Source organism: Patagioenas fasciata, chromosome 8, assembly GCF_037038585.1.
Source record: "Patagioenas fasciata isolate bPatFas1 chromosome 8, bPatFas1.hap1, whole genome shotgun sequence".
NCBI lineage: Eukaryota > Metazoa > Chordata > Aves > Columbiformes > Columbidae > Patagioenas > Patagioenas fasciata.
The window spans coordinates 10,724,220-10,737,001 of NC_092527.1; the positions used below are offsets into that span (position 1 = coordinate 10,724,220).

Sequence of the window (12,782 nt, forward strand, 5' to 3'; positions counted from 1 at the left end):
ACTTTTAACAGTGTTATTTTGTCTCCTCAAGTCTCCTTCAAGATAAGGTTTTCTTGTATTCTGAAATGATGTGGCAGAAGGCAAAAAATAATCTTGTGACTCATTAGGAAATAAACAGAGGCATAATTGCCATCTGTGTTTCAGTCCGTTTAATCTTTTCTCTCTCCAGTCATGGAAAAAAGTTCATAAAAAAAGTTGAGGTCTGGTTTTGTGATATTTTTGAGAGAAGCTGGCTTAAAAAAATTACAGAAAAGAAAGGAAAAAAAAAAAACAATACTGGCTCTATACATTATCTTAGACAAAATGGATTAAATTTCTGACACCCTACTCATCAAATTCTGACCTTGATTTGACCCCATTGGCTTTTTACTGTTTGATGTTCTCAAACGATTTGGTGCCACTTTTCCTTAGTAGTGCAGTTAATTTTGAGTGTTAGATAGAGATCAATAGTCATAGCTTGAAATTGGCACCTTTGGAGGAAAAATATGTTGTGTGGCAGTAACATAGATTTGATAGTACTTCAGTTAAGAAAATGGTGTACTCTTTCATTATTGTTTTCAATGACAGTATCCAGAGTGTTATTTCATTCTCTTACCAAGCTTCTGACAGTCTCTCGTAATATCTTATCTATCAAAGCGTTTTCATTCCTCTCCTTTCATGCTTGGCTTCTGGAGTGGAACTTTATTTAAAAGGTCCCTGAAATTAGAAAGAATGGCCATGGCACTTCTGCTATCAAGCTGGTCAGTAAGAAATAAACCCTCTTACCTCTAGACTTGCGTCTGGCCTCCTGTTTGCCCACATTGAAATCTCATTTAAGATACTGGCTGTGCAATGGGAGCTCAGCTGCCAGGAGGAATTAAGTAGCTTGTTGGATAAGGTCTGATCTTCTCACAGCTAGCTGTGTTTGGATATTGGCATTAAAAGGAAGGATGGGAAAGCCATCCCTACCTTTGTCCGTACAAAAGTGTCCCGTGCCTTGCTTTCAGCCCATTGCTGCAGCGAGGAGTGGGCCTCTGTTTGCAAGGAATGGTTGCTCCTACACTACTACTTGGAGTAACTGCCTCTGGAGGACACAGCTGCTCTGGAGTGCTGGGCTGGGGCTGAGAGTCTCCAGGGCACAGGAACTGCCAGGACTCTGCTCCTTTCTGTGGGGTCCCACCCCAGAGCACCTGGTACTGTGGAGGTGCGATGGAGCTCTTCAGGCTCACAGCAATGCAGGTGTTGAACAGCTGGGGGAGTTTTCACTGTGCCCCTGAAATCTGCCCTCCAGTGCAAGTGTGCCGGTCCTCCCAGGTAATTTTGGATATCCTGACTATCACCCGAATTTGACAGGTGGTTGGAGCAAATTTTTGAATTTTTGAGCAAATTCAATGAAATTACATGTGTGGAGGTAGGGAAGAACATGCAGACAGGCCCAACAGAGGAGAGGCTGTGGAGACGGGCACGTGGGAGACAGATGTCATGATATCCCAGATGCAGGGAAACATCAGCCATGGCTTGTGCCTTCTTCATAGCCAGGAGTCCAGCCTTTGGACACAGATGAATAAGGAACCTGGCTGCAGCAGCCTGCTGCTCCTGGACTTATTTGTTTAATTGTCACATATTTCCTAGGAGAATTATGAGTACCTCTGTTCCACCAGCTACTCGAAAAACATTGTCCCCAAAAAAGTTGTTTTCTTCAAAGATGAAGTAATTTGTTTTTCAGATGCCTTCTGAAGAGCTTTTTAAATGCCAAGCACTAACAATTTGAGATCAGCAAAGTCTTTAGTTTTTCTTTTAAATTGGAAGCAGTGACAAAAATTACCTGGATGTGTTTTTGATGAGTGGTGGTGATAAAGCAGGGAAGGGTGGAGCTGTGTGGAGCGTTACTCTCCTGTGCATTAGTTAACCATTGTAATTACTACAGTGTAGTCTGGACAATTGCCTCTTATATAACACCAGCCTTGTGGCTGCTGCCTGGGGGTGGAAATAATCTTACTCTCTGCTGGGAAACAGCCTGTTCAGAGGTAGTGATGGGATATTCAGATTCCTAATTTGTAAGAAATCTTACCAAGAGAAAACCTCATCAAAGTGACCACTGCCAGTCATGGCACAGGCAGCTGTTCTTTCTAAGTGAATCACTTAGGCCAGATTTAATTGACAGATGAGGAAAGAGTTGCCTGCTACACTAAAGTGATGCTCTGTAGGAACTGGTGCTGATGGTGGCAGTGGCTGGGCAGGAGAGGCTCCTGCTGTAGGCTCAGTGACTCCATTGAGGCTGCTGGCAGCCAGCAGTAATTATAACACTCTTTTCTTTGACACTTCAGTGTGTTACTGCCATTATTCCCTTGGTTTGAGTTTGTGATTATGGGAAACGAATGCACCTAGTAAAAAAGACCACAAACATAGTAATTGCATACAACTTAATAATATGTTCTTCACAAGTAATTCAAGAGGATTTTGAGAGCTGTCCCTTTAGGAGTGTTCAGCTCATTTACAGCTGGAAATGATAGAAGAGTGTTATCAAGTGAGTCCTTTCTAGAGGCACAGCTCTTTCTTATTCCATTGCACAGAAAGGAATATCAGTTTATGGTTTTCACCCTCCATGGCCTCTTCAGGCTGTCTACTTGAGAAACAGGTACCCAAGCCACAAATCATTTTTGCACCTTGGAAGCCAAGATGCCCAGTTTAAAACCATACTGATTCTTATTGACTCTGTTCTCTAAGTCATGATACCTAATCTCACTGAGAAAGAGAGTGCACAATATGCAAAACAGTGGCTCGGACGCTATGCAGGATCTTCGGGTGGTATAAACCACTGTGAATTCAAGAAGTACAGCAGAGCACTGTCCGTTTACAGTCACTGAAGATCTGCCTTGCACTACTAACAACTGAGTCTCCTTGTGGCAAAAGAGAACAGGGAGAGGCTTGGGAAAGGCAAGATTGTCTTGTGCCATATCATTATCAGCTCATCCTAGCCAGTAATGAGAAGTTAAAGGCTCTGAATGTGAATACAGACTGCAAGGAAAATGAGAGGACAAGGCCCCGTTTCCAAAGGATTCCTGCATCTTTGGGTAAGGACCTCATCAGAGGTGTCTCTGAATGGAAACGGTTGTGGCAGGTGCACCATGGTGCTTTTCATGAAGAAGTGAGGACTTCTGTAACAGGGAAAGGCCTCCGAAAGTGGTAATATTTTCCTTTCTGCTTTCCTTACTATTCAATTTCTGGATAGCATGTTCAGATAAAATGGAGCAGAAATATTTCTCCATGACTTTCTGGCTGCTTAGCAGAGGAGCAGTGGCAGAGTGATAGGAAAAAGACTGCTGAGAAGGGATGTTGTAGATACCCATGACTCATGCTTTTGACCTGACAGCATCTCTGAGACTTGCAGATACAAAAGGGAGTACTAAGGAGCTTCATGCTTTCATCCTCTTACTCAGGTCTGGAAAAGCTTTGCATACTGCTTTTCTGGCATTTATTGCCTCCTGAAGGCAGTTGTATTTAGTATGCTTTTCAATAGACCTGTGTTCCCCAAGCCACAAACTACAACCTGTTGTCAGGAACGCTTGGACCTATTAAAGCAATGATCTCCGAATGCGTGACCTGAATTTGATATGGAGCTGTCTGGAGAGTCTTCCCTGATGGGAGTGCTTTGGGTATACCAAGATACCAACTTCTTGGATGTGTGGCTGGGGTTCATAAGTCATCTCATATAGAGAAGTCCATAGGTGTACGTGTACTCCAAGATGAGGACTGAAAACTTAAGTTCCGTTCAAGGGTATGTCTTTGTGGTGGACTCTGGTTGTGATCAGTGAACTCATGATAAATCATAAATTCTTCTCCTAGAGACAAAGCCTCAGTGGTGCTGAATACCACCAATTCCCATTAGCTTCAAAGGCAGCTGCAGGTGCTTACTGTCCTGGTTGTATCTGCAACACTCTGAAGTAAAGTTGCCACACCGCTTTAAATCCAGTTTAACAGCAGGAACAAAGATTCAGTAAAAACAAACCTTTAATAAAACTTTGTTTATCTTAACTACAATTTTTACCATCCCCTTAAGGTTGTTTAGCTAGGCCAGCTTCTTCACATACCCTCTGTGACTCTTCTGGGTCCCTGAGCAGCTGCCTTCCTTCCCAAGCTCAGTTTTAAATGTAGAGCAAGGCTCAGGCCTTGCCTCCCAACACCCAGTAAGTGTGTTTAGAAAAGCAGCACCACTGTAGCTGCTTCTGCTCCTCTTGTTTATGCTTTTCCTGGCTGATACGTTTCAGCACCAATGTATGTTACTCGTGAGTTATTCTGGAGCAGCTCCAAAGCTGCGCCAGGGAGTTTTCCCAGTTTACGGCACCAGCTGTACAAAGAGGAGTTTAACAGACTGCTTGACTGTGTATTTAGGTGTTGCCATTGATTGCCGAAGCGGCACATACGCTTACAGGTAAAACGTGATTTAAAAATGTCTTGCTTAGTCAGGACTGGAACCCTTAATCTGCTCTGCATACTGCAGTTCACCAGGAACACTGGATTTGGTTCAGCAGGAGCAAACTCCAGAGTGCTGAAGAGGTGAATGAAAGAGAGAAATTACTGGAAGACTTTGTAGATGAGATCTGATTGCCTTGCTGAATCTGGGGATTCTTTAGGGATGAGATCTGCGAGAAATCCCTGGCATGATGCTACTTACATAAAATTGCTATTAACAGTGAATTATTTTTAAAAGGGAAGCTGACATATTGTAAAAGTGTCAAATGATAATGATACGGTAGTTGGTATATGTAATGTGCATTTGCAGCCTGGATTGTTAGGCACTTCTATGGTTACTCGAAATTTCAGGTACACCCTTACTGCAACTTTTAGTGTGGGAAAAATACCCAGCAATACTTCAGTAAATGAATTGGAACAGGAATTGCAAATTCAAAAGAAATGTCTGATTTTCTTTATTTCTAGGGACTACACGTGCTTAAAGAGCTTGGTCTGGTTCACTACAGCCAGATGTGAAAATGCTGCCTCCAGCTAACTCCAGCCCCTGCAAACTACCTTCCATGAGCACCTTTCCTCCCTGCTGCCCATCTCCTACCAGACCCCTGATCTCTGCCTGGCTGGTGAGTGGCTGCTCATCCTCTCACCTTTACACCTCTAAGTGCCCACCTCCTCTCTAGCTGAGGCCAATGCCTGCATGTCTATCTAAACCCCTAGTAGTGTTTCCCTGGTGTATACCCATATTGGTGTGGCAGGTTGCATTCTTTACGTGACTACAGGAAGGAGTGTCTGAGTATTTGTGGATCTGGAAAGGACCATTTTTGTGGGCACACAACTGGTATGTGGGGCATGAGTGAGAACAGTTATGGCATTTTATAGACTGAGAACAGTATGCTGGGAAGCTCCACAGTGCCTGTGATATTTTGGCTGAGCTGTTTTGATCTAGGACTGAGTTTATCTGGAGTCCAGGGATAGCCATTTTGAACAATGTCTTGCTGTAATGTCCTGGAGCTGATTGTAGCAATAGGATAAAAGAATGGATTGTGAGAAGCAAAGGAAATACTGGACTTCAGTGCTTCTAGGAATAATAAAATATCTGTTCTCCAATATGTTTACCAATGCATGCAGAAACAAATAATCTGTGGGGCTGCTTAGTGTGTTTCCAAGCTTTCATTAGGATGTTAAAGGTAAAATCTTGGCCATCTTGGGTCAGGATTTCTCCCTTAGATCTGTGCCTGCTGTGCTTGGCAAATCACCAGAAACCCCATTGCAGCTAACCTGGTAAAGCCGAGAGGAGCAAGCGCCTGAGCTGTACTTTCTAAACAAATTGGAGTGTCCCCAGGCAGCACTCGGGGGCAGATGTTGTACCTGCCACCCTCAGTCGTCTCCACGCTGAGGGTCTCCTGAGCAAAGAGGTGAGAAGAGCCAGCAGGGAACACAGCTGCTTGAAAACAGGGCTCAGTGGTGGCTGGGGAACTCAAGGCAGAGCTGGGAAGAGACCCCCTTGGCCTGACCACCTCTGACTGTGTAGCTGTCTGCACGTGTAAGACGTTTAGATAGTATCACAAGTAAGTAAAGTTACATTGCATTAAAGGCATCCCAGAAGAAAGCAACTTCTGCTCCAAAATCCTGACAAGCAAACAAACTGAAAAAAAGCCTCTCAATTTCCCAGAAATCTCGCTTAGTAATATGCATTAGTGCATGGGAATTCTCCAAGTTTAAGTGACAAATGTTTGAGGCTGGAGTGTGTGAAGTGGTGCCATACCTCATCTCTGAGCAGTGCAAACCCAGACCAGTTTGATCACAGGCACCTCTCCTCTGCTGCTTTACTTCTGAGTGGATAGATTATAATAACTCTTCCTACTATAGTATTGCTTTTCCTCTTTTGACCTCTGAGCACTTGAAAAAGAGGATACTGCCTCAGCTCAGTCCTGGGCTGGGAATTCCTGTCCCGAATTTCAGCCTAAGAGCAGTTGCAACAACCCAACTTATAAATCTTTCAAAGATCTTAGAACGATACTACTGATCTCCAAATGATAGCCTCTTAGATATTATTACCGAAACTTTCTGGAAGTCGTGCAAACCAGGAGGGAGCAACTAATCCTTGGAGTAACCCCATTTACTCGAGCAGTTTGGCCCTGAGGGAGCAGGAGCAGTTGATGTCTGACAGCAGCCCCAAATGTCAGTATTCCTCCCCTTGTGCATTTGCCTGCTTGCTGTGGAAGATTTCATGCCATTATAAGCTGTTTATGTACAGCCTGATCAAAGTGCTTAATGACAGGGTTAATTTCTACATATAATGAGGAAGTCAAGACAGGAGACAGGTACTGTGTAATCGAATTTTTCATTTTGGAATTTGTTTCTTTTCATGTAGGGCTTAGCTTTGATTTTTATTACCATTAATGTCTGCATTTACTGTTCTTTCTAGTCTGTGAGATGAGCTAAACCTACTGCAGAAATAGCGGAGGCACTGAATTGTTCCAACAGCTTCCATGGAAGCATGATGATAAAGTAAAAAGAGTCTATAACTTCCCTACAACAAGACCTCAAAATATAGTTTGGTTTGGGGGACAGTTCTTAATAAAATTACACTGCTTAAATAGTCTACCAAGACATCTAATCCTCTTTTTATGACTTGGTATGTGCACGGCATAGATGCCTAGGTAGGTGTGTACCTAGCCAGAGAAAGAGACAAAGATCATGTTAAAATCTGGAAATATTATAGTTTATGAAGCATATGTCTTTGACAAGACTTTGCAGACATGAATGAATCCCCACAGCATGCCTTTGAAAGAGCTGATGGTGGAAAGAGGCTGGTGGTCCTTATTTGTCGAAAGATGGAAATGAGAAATGGAGCGTTAGATGTGCATTTGCCCTGCTTATTTTGGTTTTCATTTTTAGGTGCACTCAGCACTGTGAATGTTTCTGGATATTCAAAAATCTAGGGGTACAGAAGTGATGGAGGCCTCAGAAAACACAGCTCTCACTGGGGGAGCCAGCTTCAGGAATCGAGCTGGAAGTGGAGATGAAACTACCACTGGGCATATCCAGCTCACCATGTGTCCACTATGTTTCTCTTTTTCTAGCCTTCTGCAAATTTTAGGAAAACAGGAATGTAGAAGTTCATGTGATGCTAAATTCTGTTAGCCAGATTTCCATATAGCTGAGGTAGAAATCTCTCTTTGTGAGGAAAGCGTGCACCTCTGTAAGCACCACTGTGCAAGCTGTAGTTTGCAAATACGGTGGGAGGCTTTGCTCATGCTAATTTGAGCTCAGTCATGCACCTTCTTTTCCTCTTTTACATGCAAATAGCAGCTGTGTCAGTCTCTGGGATGCCTGCTTGTTCCTTTAACAGAGAGATTCCAGTTCATACCTTCTACCAGTGCATTTGTGCGTGGGCAGAGGTATAGCACAGTGGTACAGTTGCTGACAAGGAAAGAGCTGTGATAGAGGTTGGAACAAGTTATTTTCTCCTCTGTCTTCAGCCTTCACCTCCGCTTTATGGTTGTGGCTACCTGAACCAAGTCGCTACGTTACTGTGGCCTCTTCCCCTTCTGAAAGGCCACCCCTGTGCTTGTGTCACAGAAGTCAAAGCAAAATGAAATCAGATAAAATAATTTCAACAGCACCACATTGGATGCTACTGAACTTACTGAAGAAAGTTGGCATTAGTGCCATGGGGCCATGCAATGTGTTGTACAACAAGGACCTGTTTAAGAGGGTGTTTCATTTAGGGTGTAAGGATCTCCAGGAATTTGGAGTGCAAGGTTTTCCAGGAAGGTCAGCTCAAAGAAGTATGATGCCCCTGTGAAGTTCTCGAGTCTGTAGGTGGCTTGTCACAAGGGTTTTCAGAAGGTGACAGCTCACCTTTCAGAAAGCCCTGGCTAGTGTTTGTCTGTCCTCCCCTGAAAAGGCTGCCTTGATGTCAGTGCCAGAGCGGGACTTGGTGTACATCTGCTTCTCGGTGTGCCCATGGACATCCTTGGAGGCTGTAATGTAATAACTGTGAAATAACTATGCTTCAGCTCCCCTCTGACCCGCTTTATAATCTTCTGGAACAAATCCCCTCTGTCTGGGTGCAAGTGGCAGGGAGTGGGGTAAGGGGAAGATATGTGTGTACATACTTTAATTGTACTGATGGAGTGAAAATGATGCCATCTTCTTCTAGGAAATACCCTTTAACACTCCCCTACCCTCTCCACTGGTCTGTGGGGAAACAAGGCTGTGACCTGTAGAGTTTCCATTGACTTCGGATTTGACAACGCTAAATTAAGTGGATAATGTTGTGATGCCGTCCTGTCCCTAGTGATGGCAGTGGATTTTCATATTGATTTTGAAGGTGTTTTAGGATTTCAGCTCTAGAAATTAGTTGCAAACCCCATGATGAAATAATCTAGTTATTCCCTGTCAGACAGAGGCTCCTCGGCAACATGGATGTTATAGAACATGCTTTACAAATGGAAATTTATCCTGTTGCAAAGGAATACCTTGAGATATTGACCCTGCAAAGTAATACATGCATATAATAGAGTAATTGCCTGTCTATTTAAGACTTCCTTGTAATAATGTGGGTGGATCTGGTTATGTTGTTCTCCACCATAACAACAATTTATCCAAAGCAATTTGTTGCCTGGCCCAAATTTTGCAAAAAGATCTTGTCTTTAAAACCTTTGAGAAAGGGGGGATATTTGCACCTGACATGTCTACAAGTAACTTAGATCGGGTTATTGATCAGTCCTGTATATGTTGTTTTCCAGTGGGAGGATGAGACAGAGAGGCCAATCCATTACTGCAGCTCTCTACTACTGCAAAGCAAGAGCACTAATGATACAGGCTTTCAATAGCTGATTTATATTATCCTGCAGTCAATAAAACCTCGTGATTTTGTCACTGTATTGTTTAAAGCAATGCTCCCAAATGCTGGCACACCCCAAATCTGACCCTCTTTACCACAGCTGCTAAGTTACAAGCAGGGAAAAGCTTTACAAAACCCCACCAGCCCCCGTAGTGTGGTCTGGGCAAGCTCTTTGCTCGCTGAGCAGCAGGTCCTGTGAGCCCCGAACTGGTACGGGGCCGGTTCCAGTGAGTGATCCCAGTCCAGACTGGTCCCCCAGCCGCTCCCCTGCCCCATGCCACTCGGGCCAGGGAGGATGAAGGAGTTACAGTCCTGTCTATGGGCAAATATTGCACTTAAAATCTCAGTGACTGACTGCCAATTTGGGGGTGACTAATGAGAAATCTTTGTCAGGTGCTATAAATGAGAGGCAGTGAATGGATCCTGTCTGACCCGCAGGGACAACAAGTGTCTTTTTGGACTTGTACACACCTTGTTTTCACGCAAACATTTCGTGCAGATTTGTAACATGCGATAGCTGCCAAGCATCTTTTACACAGTCACAGTCTAGTGACTGAAGGATCCACTAATTAAGAAGCCCCTAATTAGGCTTTTAAATGATAAACTGTAATATCTCTAGTGCAGCTGTTGTAAACTATAGAGTAAATTATACCCAGTTGAAAGAGGCTTTAATTACATATTTATATAACAGACTTTAAGGACTTCAAAAGATAAAAGAATTTTTAGTATCCACAATTTAAAAATCAAGAGAGAAACAATAGAGCTCCTAAACCAATGAAAGCAAGGAAATTAAAAGTTAATCTGAAAAGCTGTGCTCGTACTTTCTTTTATGCTCATGGCATTCTAATTTTTGGGGGGTTGTTTTTGTTCTTTTCATTTTCTTAATGGATGAGATGAAGAATTATTGTCAACCAGGAGTTTATGTCTGCTGCTCTTGATTTTCTAGCTTTTATAGGTCCATGTACATTCTTAATGATACTTCGGCAAAGTTTCTGTGGTTTCATTTTTGCAGAAATCCTAGCAAGGGGGCCCTTATCAGCCAGCTTTTCTCCTTGCATCCTGATGTACAGGATGGTTAATTGTATAATACATATGCCTTTGTGAAATTAACAGGAGCTCAAAAGTTGGTTGTATTGGGCCCTTGGAGACCACATTCAGGCCAAATCTAGCCTGCACATTGTTGGTGCAGTTTTGACAGCCATTCACAATACTGTGCTTACCAAGTGGAGAAAATATTTGGATCTATTTGGAGACTGCACTCTGGGCTTCTTTTTTACAGGGCTTAGTCCTGCTCCACTGAAATCAAGGCGAGTTTAGCCCTTGCTCACATTTGGGGCTGGACCCGACTCCAGTCCGCCTGCCCTTCCGACAGCAGCACTGCTCCTCTGCCCCAGCTCTGCCTGGCACCCACAACCCTGCCGGCTCTGTCCCCAAACTTGGATCTGCCCCCAGGCTCCCCGTGTACCCAGCCCTGTCTGCTGCACTTCCTTGTCACCGATGCACTGCAGTGAACAAATGCCTCTTTACAGGGAAAAGGAAAGATGTCTCTGGTGTGCTCTCTGTTGCCCGGTGGCTTGGCTCATCTGTTGCCAGTTCTTTTCGTTTCTTAGGTTACTCAGGGTTGTGCCTTGTGTGCCTGCGTGCTGCCACCACATTGAGGATACAGATGTTGGGCTGTGATGTGCAGAGAGCTCAGCTCCCTTAGCTGCTCTTCGGGACCAGCCTTCACGGCTGTAGAATGTAGCAGCCCATGGCAGCCAAACAAGGGAGCACTTTTTGTTTATTCCAGCCACATCCAAGTATTTTTATCTGGAAATGTCACAGCAAGGGAAATAAGGAATACAGTTCTCATAGTTAATTTTTATGGCTGATTAATTAGCCCAAAGAGTATTAAATTGTGCTAATGTAGTTTGCCTCTTCGATGCTGTCTTTTGACTTCAATGGAACTAAATACATGCTTAAAGTTAACTACATGCCTAAGTGCTGTGGTGAATCAGGGCCTAGGGCATTAATTAGAAGTTGGCTCAGATTTACTTTCAAGGCTTTCCCCCCTCTCTCTTTTTTAACTCTTCAGCGCTCAGCAGTTTAATTGGTATGCAGATGTTCCCCTTTATTGCTGGCAGAAGCCTCTGTCACTGTTCTGAAGGTCCTCAGACATCAAGGCTGGTACAGGGGGCAGGAAGAAACCCCCCCTGAAGGCTTTCAGGCTTTGTGGGCAATAATGATGTATGAGACAGGGATTTCTTTGGAACCTGAAGAGAACATGACAGACAGAATAATATGGGAGGAAAACATTGTCTTCACAATTGAGACTGATGGTCTCATCTTGTCTCCTTGTTATTGTTACCAACCAAGACTGAGATGAGCTTTCTTATGAAGAACTTCATTTTGTGGCAGGTTCTATATGTTGGACACACTGCACTCAGTGGTAGCTTTCCATCCGAGGTACAGATATTGACAGGCTCTGAGGAACCCTTTGGGGTGGTGTTTTAGCTTAAAACCTAAAATTCCTTCCAGCATTGAGATGCATTTTGCCGAGAATGACAGTTGCAATTTGATAATCTTTTACCACTTTGCTTGCCTATCTCGAAGAGCTAGCTGGAGGGGAGAAGCCCAGGGTTGCTGGGCACAGGAGTGTCAGCTTCATGAATCAGCTTTTCTCACACTTTATTAATTTCACTTTCCAGCGGTTAGTGCAAGAGACAATTGATTTGTACGGATCTGTGTAGGCTGGAGCGAAGCTGGAACTAAAGGAGGAGTGAAAGTTGACAGCAATGCAATAGCTCTAATTGACAGATACCAAAGGCACTATTTAAAGCAACTTTTCTTCTGCTGTTTAGGTTAAAAATGGCCCTCAATTTGTCCTCCAATTGCCATGTTCAAAAAGGAGGGTTTTCATGTATATTCATTTCAAATGGATTAGCTGAAATACCAAGTGCTCATTTTCTATACTTATATTTTCAAGTTAGATGATTCAAAATGCTGTTCTGCAAGGTGCAGGAAGATGGCTGTTTCTTAACTCCTCCAGAGTAAAAGCTGTCTTTCAGGGGATGCTTTGCACATGTGAGGTTTGTGTTAGTAGTTTTTGGCACCCACGGTTTCATCAGAAATGCATTTCAGCTAATGGGAGGCAGAAGGACTAATACACATGCTGCATGTTGTAGGTGCAAAAACGCAAATAGAAATTACACCCACCATGGAAAGGACTAGGAAAATGTACCTTCCTGCATGTGAGCAGAGCAGGTTAGGAAACATCATCTTCCTTTTACAATTGGCTGTTACTCTTTACATTTCTGGAGAACTGGAATCTTGCTGTTAATCTTACAAAAATAGATGCTGTGGTGAAGCCTCAGGCATGAATAAAATTGGATGTTAATCTTAAAGCAGATTTTTTACAGCTATGCACTTGGAGCCAGTGAATCTAAAATGATTTGGGAAACTCTGTGTTTGTTACTTATTTAGATCAAAATGCTGTGGG

The 12,782-nt window shown here is 43.4% G+C and overlaps 1 long non-coding RNA gene across 1 annotated transcript in view; it reads left to right on the forward strand.

The window, feature by feature from the left end:
• The window catches only part of LOC136104501 (uncharacterized), a 45,088-nt gene that overhangs the window by 27,324 nt on the left and 4,982 nt on the right, over positions 1 to 12,782 (forward strand). Inside the window, exon 8 of the long non-coding RNA XR_011740257.1 lies at positions 4,918 to 5,072. This is a non-coding gene — a long non-coding RNA (uncharacterized lncRNA). The remainder of the gene's footprint in view (positions 1 to 4,917; positions 5,073 to 12,782) is intronic.